The following is a 10,178-nucleotide window of genomic DNA, read 5'->3' on the forward strand; positions in this document are numbered from 1 at the left end:
CAAAGGCAGACAAAGAGACATGCTGCAGAGTATACTGTAGCAGGGGGAACTGCATTTGTGGGCTGCTATCACCGAATACACTGAGTCTGTGAGTGAAAGGTTTTATTAATAAAGAAAAAAGCACCTCGATCCTCCATCATCTCCCCCTATTCAGGATTTACCACGCCCCCCCATCCCACCACCCTCCCCCCCTCAATCGCCTTGGCAGCTCTTTGTGTCTGCACCTGACAGACTCCCTCACTGTACATATTGTACTATGCTGGATGAAAAAGCTATAACTGACACAGGGCTCATTCACTGGGCACAAAGGGTGTGTCCCCTGCTTCAGCATGGGCTTTTCATGGCTGGTTTGGTCCATTGTGTTATCCTAATTAGAAGTTCAGTTCCATCCAGAATCCTTAGGAAGAAGTAGGGCAGCGGTGGAAACAGGACTCCTCTAATATTGATAGACTGTATTACCCTGGGATGGTATTCACTGCTATCTTCTATAATAAATGCTAATTATTTCACAATGAAGAGCCATGAGCGACAGTATATGGAGAATGTGACTAACATACATGTGAAGCTTTACGCTCCTTAATGACTGCAAAACAATACAAGACCTTCTGCCGTAAAGCCCTGTTCCTGGTCTCTCATCACCCTGGCACACACACACACTCATGAATACATGCATGCACCCGTATGCCCATACAAGCACGTAGCACAAGGAGCAAAGGCTTCTGAAACATTTTCAGAAGAATCCTAAATGAGCCCAGGCGTATTGTGGCATAGCGCGGTCTCTATGGTAACAGGCATAGAGCTGAATGGGAACCAGAATGGCAAGTAACCGGAATCCTGAAGGGGCACAATAGGCCGGGCTGGCAGGCCACCGGAGCCCTGGTCCTCAGGGGAGACCCCCTGCACACAGTACTCCAGAACTGCAGTCAGAGGCCGCGGTCACGCAGAGGACAGGGAGCTGAGGAATGCGTGCGTACACCACAGAGCAGGTTTCAGGTCCGAGAGCGGCAGACCCCTGCTCTGCTCTGCGACCGGCCATTTTCCCCCTCTCAAGGGATTGCATAAGCAGATGAAGTGTGATTACTGGATGTGGTCAGCGCAGACGCCCTCCACAGGCATGATGAAATTCCTGCTCAGTGAACTTACGAGCGTGAGAAAAACACTTACAGTATAGCTCTCAAGGCAAGGCGACTGTCACGGGGTCAGTTTCCTTGAACAAGGGATGGGTGGCCATTTTTATGTGGCGGAGCTACCGAGAGGTACAGCCATCTCTCACCGAATCACGGCGTGTGTGCGGACTGGCAGGAAGCCGCATTCTTTGAAAGATTAAATCTCATGATGCTGTAGCTCGTAAACAAAGTGAACTTTAATGATTTAAACTTTTCCTTTCGGTTGTTCCGTTTGGCTCAGCTGTTCAAAGATTTCAAGCGTGAAACAGCCACAGAATTCCTTGAAACTTTCTGTTTGCCTGATACATTAATGACCCATGACCTTGCTGTTAGAATGGAAAACTTGTACTCTGATCCATCCATGAAGCGCCAAGCCCGCAGCTATGATTCATTTTGATTTTTCTGCTTGGGACTGAGGGGAAGCTCTGTGTCCTGTTGTCCGCTGGACGTGGCTCAGTCTGGGGGAAGTTACTGAGCGAATGCTTGAAGCCCTTGTATGAGGCAGATTTCTCCACCCACATGACTCACCCTCATCTACGTCCGCATTCTTCATCTTATCAGTTATTATTCGGAAATTCATGTACTTGCCAGCACCTTGCTATGCCCTATAGGGTTAAGGCAAACAATTCCTACTTTACACTGCTCTTGGTGACGAGGAAAGGAGAGAGATAATGGAAGTTCTTGTAGAATGAACTGTGGCCAAGCTGAAATGTGACTGACTTCGGGAACCAAAAAGGACAAAACCGCATAAACTAGGACTGTAACTCAGGAGCTGGTGGTACGCATGGGTGGGGAAGCAGGGGACAAAAAATGATTTTACATGGTGACTTACATTACATTACATTGTAATGTAATGTAATGTAATGTAACATGGTGACTTCCACCCTTTAATTCAGCTGCGATTATCAGCACTGTGAGAATGCAACCCTCTCACGCCTGGCTTGTGCCTTTTTCTCTCAAGGCCTGTATTCCCCAGAATGAGGAATGAGATTTGTTATGACATACGACATTTTGTTTACGCTTCTCTTGGCCGCCATCAATCTGGGCTTCAAACATCCGCAAACAGCCACTCTCATCGCCATAAAACCAGACGGCCTTGCCACGCAACCCCCCCACCCCCCCATCCCCCATCCCCCAAGCCCAGTGAAGAACAGGGCGTTGTTTATGGCTGAACCTCAGAGCGTAGAAGCAGACCGGAACAGGAATGCGTTGGGTACTATAGTTCCACATTTCTGCCTTGAGGGGGCAGCTAATCATAGTGCAATCTACAAGAGGCCGGCCCCGTGTTCACTTACGAAGAATCAGCCCTTTCATCTTCCACGAAACCTGCCTCAGTCTGAACAATGGAGGCACACTCTGTTTTACACTTGAGGACTGGTGGGCTCTCAGGACTGAAGGGCACTCCGCTGTTTATCACAAGGAGCTCGTGCCCAATGCGCCCTGTTCCCTGTCACTCCACACGTCTTTGTACTAGCCGGATTACAGAGGGCATTTTCCCGAAACAGCATTTTAAATTATAAGCTAACCTACCTGTTTTGCAACCTAGGAGAACACAGTGTCTCTCAACATTCAGAACCGCAAGACCTTCTAAAAAAGAATTTTGAAATTTTTCTTCCTCAAGAAGGTGCGGCCATCCTCACGTGGCTCACCATGTATACACACTGTATGAGTTGGAAACAGGCCATCACCTGAGAGTGAAACTTCCTCAGAAAAGCCACGGGAAGGGAGGGGCTGCGCAGGTAAAGGCGAAAGTTCAGAGCCACTCGACCGAATCTTCAGCAAACAGCCACATGACCACCTTGGACGCGTGCCCCGCGCCTTTGTGTCAGGTGCAACAGGGAGCGCCTCTGCTGCTTTCACTGAGGTCTCCTCCAAATCTAACCTCAGCCTAGGGGTCGACAAGGCTCCACTGCCAAACCCAGCTCAGATACAAATGCAAGCTTTGTGATTGGCTACCTTGGCCCATGCATTACTGGTTATAGTGACAGCAAGCGTTGGCGGTGTGAGGGAACGAGGTTCAAGGTCATGCACAGCCCTGGAAAATGAGTCTTGGTAGGCAGGTGCTCCCAATCAATGACAATTTCACCAGTCCTTGCAGAGAGGGTTCAGAGGATGTAAATGCCCCAACTGGCCCTGGATACAAACTAAGATGTATAGGGGAAAAGTTATCCCACAGTCCCTTACCACAGAACTCAGAGTAACACATACCCAAAGACAGGGCAAAGCCTCCGTGTGCTATTTACATTCAGTAATGAAGGGGCGCTGCAACACTTCAGCACAGAGCAAGGAAATGAGCCTGCACGTCAGCATCTAGTCTGGTGGTGTTCGTGCAGAACAGGAGCAAACACCATGTGCGGCATACGTTAGATATGGCCTTATCTTCTTTTACAATTCACACTCAGCTCACGGGGTCCTATATTCGCAACACAATGACATCACCGTCAGCCAATCACAAGCTGATAGTGCTTTTATGGAGTCATCCAGTCTTTGCTGTCGATCAGGTTTACACAGCGTTTATCTACAACATGGTGAAAACTGTGTTATAAGACAGAGAGAAGACAAACCGATGTAGCCTGGTCAAGTAGACCCTGACCCACCGGAGTAATTACTGGTCTCTGCTTTCTCATTTTCCCCATCCTGCAATAACCAGAACGTTAGCAATATTTAGTCATACTGCTAAGACGTTTTCATAATAAGTGTCATTCAGTAGGTCCCAGCATGCATTGGGCAAGGGGCAGGACTACACCTTGGACAGGCTGCCAAACTATCACAGGGCACACACCATTCACTCTCACACACACAGGCAATTTAGCCTAGCTGCATGTCTTTGGACTGTGGGAGGAAACCAGAGTACCCACACGGACACGTGCAACCCAGAAAGGCCCAGATCGGATTCAAACCCAGGACCTTCTTGCTGTGCTATAAAGACATGAAAAAGGGAAACCATACTGATTGTGCCCTACTTCCAACCAAAAAACCACAGGCAGAAACCAGTGTGGTCCAGACACAAAGTCATAGAGCACATCATTCATTTTCTGAGTGCCACAAATACTCACTTATTTAATTAACATCACAAATGATAGCATTTCATACAAACAGTTGGTAACGTGCAAGTTGTTTTAAAACCGCAACTTAGCACCAGCGTGTGATACCGGACCGTAAATTGCAGGGATATTTCAATAGTGCCAACTCATATCAATACGATATCTCCATTTGTCATGTTATCACTTACACCTTGCACCACTCAAAACATGAGAATATGTAACCAGCGTCACCTTCACAGAACAACTGCATTATAACATAAATAGTATGGAATACCTTGCGCGCAGCAAAAATGACTCAAATAACACTGAATGGCAAACTGCTATAACACACATAGCTCAGCTGTGAGCCCAGTCTTATGGTGGATTTACACCTGAGTGAAGGTGAGTTTGTCCGTGATGTAGCCTGTGAGTCGGTGCTCTAGAGGCCCACGCATGCCGTACGACGCACGGGCAGGCTGCCGGGGGCGCGGTACAAATGTGACATTCTCCGAGCCGATAACAAAGCCTCCGCGCTCAGCTGACCGGCCGCCCGTGACGTCTGGACTGAACAAAGCGCGGGCTTTAACCCTGAGAAGCACACAGGACGGACTGTGACAGGACGGTTCACAGAAAAACGCTGCTCCCAATCTTATCCGCTCGCGGCGAGATTGCGCCCGCGGTGGAGAGAGAGAGGCCGAGAGGACGCGTTTTAATGACTGGACCGAGCGCCGTAACCTTGGCCAGGCTGTCACCACTGCTGTGTCATTTCCTTAAGCCTCCACATCTCTCTTCACCAGTCCATTCTGTTGTATTTTAAACAGCCAGGGCATTAGATGGGAGGATGGGGTGGGGGGGGGGGGGGGTGTTTTAGGGCTTGCCTCTCTGTCCTTCTGAAAACCTGGAGCAGGTTAATCAAACACAGTCTGTAGATTTGGGTCTTATCAGCTTATCTGAGTAAATATGAATATACCAAGGTCACACCTGAAATTAACCTGGACGTTTCTTTTAAAATGCTTCTGCGCCTTCCTTGTTTTAAATCGATTCAAAGCATTGCCAAAGGCTGCAAACAATGCCGTCAGTGAGGTTTATAGTATTTGTCTCAATGTCACTAGGTAAGCTTTGCATTCTTTATGTGTTTGGGGAAGTGTATTGTCCCTGTGGTTTATTTTGCCACAGATTCTTAATTAAGACAGTGAGAAAAACAGGTTACTGGTTCTTAAAGAAAACCCTCATTTTGCACCAGTTGCTAACCACGGCCCAGCAGCCCCACAAAACAATAGCTAACTGGTCAAAGCTTAGTCCAGGGAGATAAGGAGAAAAGGTTTGGCTAAGAGGGCATTCTTCCTGCCTCACTGGGCAGGTTGACTGGGCACCAGCACCGGCTGCAGCGGGTGCTTCAGCAATCCAGTCCTCCGGCACAAGACTTGCATCGGAAGTTTGACGGATTTGTATAATGTCCTGTTGAGCGTGACTTTGAGGATTCATGTACAGCAGTAAAAGAACAGTGGAAGAAAGCACTGCATGGTAGTAAGAGAATATGAGGGAACTCTATCCTCTATCCTCATGTCTCAGTGACCTGTGCAGCTTCCCGTCCACACCCTCCCTCCCTCCCTCTCTCTCTCCCTCTCTCTCGCCTCTCTAACAGAATCCCACCGTCCTCTGACATTCTTCTCCGCGTGTCTCACCGCCAGTGCTGCGGCGCGGAGCGCGCCGGTCAGAGTGCAGTCTTCCTCGGGAGCGCCACGCCCTCCGGGCAGGATGGGGCTCGGGCTGCGGACTCTGTGTCCACGGCGACGGGCAGATAAAACACCAGCCACATCCGCAGTCCCAGAAGAGCCGCGTCAGCATGTACCGGCCTGCGCCGACACACCCGTAGCGCACGTCCTCACGCATCGATCGCCTGCATTTCCCCTTCTTTATCATGCCACGTTGGCCGTGTAAGTTACTCGGAATAACCGTGTCAGCCCAATGAGGGGATAATAAAAGTAAATAATGAAATAGCATTTCCCACATCGATTCGCCATTTGTTTTGCCTACAGTCTAAATGCATGGACAGGGTCCTTTGTTGCACTAAGTAGGACTATGCCCGCACCCTGCAGTACTGCCGAGCTATTTCCTGAGCCAGTGATACTGTGCCTGTGGCTGCAGCCCTCGGGAAGGCCCTGGGGCTCCGACAGCTGTCACTCATACGCTGTCCCACAGTCATGATGGGTGTTCTTGGGTGATACAGCGATAGCACTGACACTCCTGTACACCTCTGAAGAAGAGCACTACATTGTCAATAATGTCACACCTGACCTCCATGTTCCAAATCTGGCACCCTGTCCAGTACCCCCCTCTCTGGAGGAGCTCCCTGCCAGCTTGTCTTCTACTGTGGGCTGGGTCTCAAGCACAGGGATTCTAGAAATCAGGCAGGCACAGAGGAACCCTGCAGCCTGGGAGTTGGGTTTTCTTGAGCTCAGCAGGGCCCAGCAGTGACATTGGATATGTCTAATTCTTAGCAATTAATGCCATTGATTAACACCAAAGTGCTGCCCTGGAAAAATGGCTAAATAATTCACAAGGTTATCAGGGAGCACTCCAAAATGAAATTCACCCCAGGATCTCCCTCATTCTTAGTGGGACTCCAGCAGACGAGGATGGGCTAGACACTGTAGAAGTGCTATAAGCTCTGGTTAAATAGTGCTGAACAGATTAGCTGCAATCATGCAAGTCAAATCAAGAGCATCAACTGAGCCATTCAAGTGAATGTGTACAAACCACTTTGCTACAGTGTGGACAGAGATGCAGCGCATGCAGGAAGTCTTCATGAATTACAGCCAAACTACTGCTCATCTTAACTGTGAGGATGAAGACATTGCAGAATTATCACAAACAGGGTGTGGCAGACCAGCAGAGAGACAGACAGTGGGGGAGGAAGACACAGGGAATTAATCAGTTATCATTTGGCAAACATACAGTAGAACATGCTGAATTTTGGTTCTGTTGACAGGCATGGGAAATGGTCACAAGATAAACGATGAAATGAGCGATGTTTGACTTCCTGTATGCAGAAGGGGAAGCTCAGCGCTGCGTTGGAGGAGGGATGAGAACAGGCAGCCCCGTTGCGGAGAAGGACCGTCTCCGTGAGTTACTACTGCTGGTCTGCCGGGGCTCGGCGGGAGAAATTTATTGCAGGCGGTTCTGCAGAGAGCTGATCAATTCCAATCTGGCAAAGGGTTAGCGAAGGAGCGCATTACAGAGCTGGCACAGCTGATTTATGGAGAACTGTACCCAATTTAAAGTCTGGAGTCCAGAGCGAACGTGCGTTTCGCCGTCAGTCTCAGGACCCCCCCCCTCACATGAGGACGCAGAGTACTCGTTTAGGGTGGGTGTCAGGGGAATGTTAATTCATGAACAATTAGCTCAGTGAACAGGCTCCCAACCAAACAAGGGACAATCCTTCTGTTCAGGTGACCCCCATTCCTCAGCGGCGACACAAATCTAAATCCTGCCACATGTATTCACACTCCGCATAGGTTTAACAAAAGCATGAATATTTAAATTTTTATTCTGCAGGAGAAAAAGGTGTCAAAGCAAATATTTACCTTCATAATTACATTTTACATTGTAATAATTTGGCAGAAGCTTTTATCTAGAGCAATCAGCTACCCTCAGAAATAAGAAAAATGTGGTATAATTGAAAGGCATATGACTGTTCCTACTGAGGCACAGATGATCTCATTTAGACAGACCAACACAGACGGTCTTATGACAAGAGATATGTGCAGTCACTGGGAAACATTTATTTTGGTTTAGAAGTGCAGTAGCAAACACAAAGGACACCAACAGTTTCTACATTTATATACAAAATAGTGCAAAAGGTCACTTTACATCTCTCCCCAAACAGTATGCATAACACCATAGGGGCGACATAGCTCAGGAGGTAAGAGCGATTGTCTGGCAGTCGGAGGGTTGCCGGTTCAAACCCCGCCCTGGGCATGTCGAAGTGTCCTTGAGCAAGACACCTAACCCCTAACTGCTCTGGCGAATGAGAGGCATCAATTGTAAAGCGCTTTGGATAAAAGCGCTATATAAATGCAGTCCATTTACCATGCATGATAAAATGCTTTCATACAGTAATCTCACAACATTCTTCATCCCACCCAACATGTAAACGTTCCAGAATTTGCAGGGTTTATAGGGAAAGGACTACACGCAAGACAAAATGTAGCTAAACAAACTCCAATCAGTAAGCAGACAAAAACAATGAGAAAATGTATGCGTGAATGTTTCGCTACTGTTGCGTCTACCCGCCTGCATGGTAGTGCCCTCATTTCACAGATGACAAAACGGTCCTTTTCACTCTGGGGTACTAAAAATGACCCAGTTACAAGGAAGAAAAACGTCAATTATTTCTGTCTATGGGTCATATCATCCACTGCAAGCACAGCAGAGGCAAAGAGCTGGAGTACAGATGGAAAAAATCTCTCATTTCCCCTGTAATTCAGAAATGGTGATGTGTCCTCCCTTTTCAATGAACAACTCCCACGACAAACAGGGAAAATCAGAACTGCTGAGAAAACAAGAGGATTTTGAGGACAACCACGAAAAACCACCCAGATCAAGTGAAGATCGAGACAAAGGACATGAGCCACCTTGGGAAAGCCCACTGAACTCGCATGCCACCAGACACTGTAAACCAAGCTGGTTTTTTGGCAGGAGCCTCTGCCAGCAGGACACACAAGCAGCTTGGAAACCGACTGTCCAGGATGTGAAAGACTGAGGTGGAGTCTGTGGGAGAACTGAACGCAGTGGAATCCACCCAGAAAACATGCAGTGGCTCCATCGTTCTTCACAGAGACCAAACCCACGGGACGTTGCCCACGGCAACATGAAGTACACTTAATTGAACTGGTCATCGCTGATTTTCCTGGCCCAATTAACGAACTGTGAGGGTGCTGGTCTAGATCCCCCCTCCCCCTCTGCCTGTTGCCCCACTCCGAAGGGAACAAAGCTTGCTGTACAACAGAATAGTCTATTGTATACCCATATAATCACCAGGAGGTCAGAGAAGGACAAAAGAACACAACAGAATCCTACTTAAAGGACACGTAACGTGACTACAATGCAAAACAAACAAACACTACAAATAACATGAAGCACTTCTTTTGTACAACACTTCAGTTAATACTCATGATAAACTTCATGTACAAATGTCCAAGAACCACCCTCGCTCAAAACATTCCACAGAAAGTAGTCACAAATTTCTACGGTTGTAGAACGAGCCCGAAGTCACATGATTGTAATGGGGTCACAGCAAGCCGCTGCTGTCAGGATAGGAAACAGAGCTGCTTGTGTAAGAGGTTTAGTGGACAGAAGTACCAGCAAGACAACACAGCTTTTCCTGAATTGCTTGTGCTCTTTAATCAGATAAGTTTTTTTTTTTTTTTTAACAGGCACAAGCCATTCCAGGATTAAGATGTAAATCCAGTACCAAGAGCAAGAAGCAAAGGGAGAGGGAGCGGGAGAGAAAGAGGGTGAGAGAGAGGGAGAGGGAGAGAGCGCTTTTCTAAAATGGGAAAAATGTAAGCATAGGAACACAATGTGCCTGCAGCAGTGTGGGCCAGCGAGCGTGATGGAGCGCACTCGCACGCTGAACATGGGAGTCGCTGAAGGGCAGCTCTCCCTCCGAGACGCATGCACTTGACACGTTTTCTCATTCCTGCGAAACCCCCCCACCTCTCTTCCTGCGGTTCCTCTTTTCATCCTCGCAGCACAGCCTGACAAGAGGAATAAACACTCAAGGCATGCTGGGATTGCAGCTGCTGGCCCCTCGCACGGGGCGGAGACCTCATGGCTGACACCGCTCACCAGGCGAGGAGAGGAGAGGCCCGCGTACGCACAGACCGCGCCCCCTGACCCCGTCAGACCCGCTTGCGCACGCGTGCCCACGGGTCCCATGCCAGCCGTCCTCCTCAGAATCCCACGGTTTTGGACTTGGACCCAC

This window comes from Anguilla rostrata, chromosome 1 (genome assembly GCF_018555375.3).
Source record: "Anguilla rostrata isolate EN2019 chromosome 1, ASM1855537v3, whole genome shotgun sequence".
NCBI classification, from domain to species: Eukaryota; Metazoa; Chordata; class Actinopteri; order Anguilliformes; family Anguillidae; genus Anguilla; species Anguilla rostrata.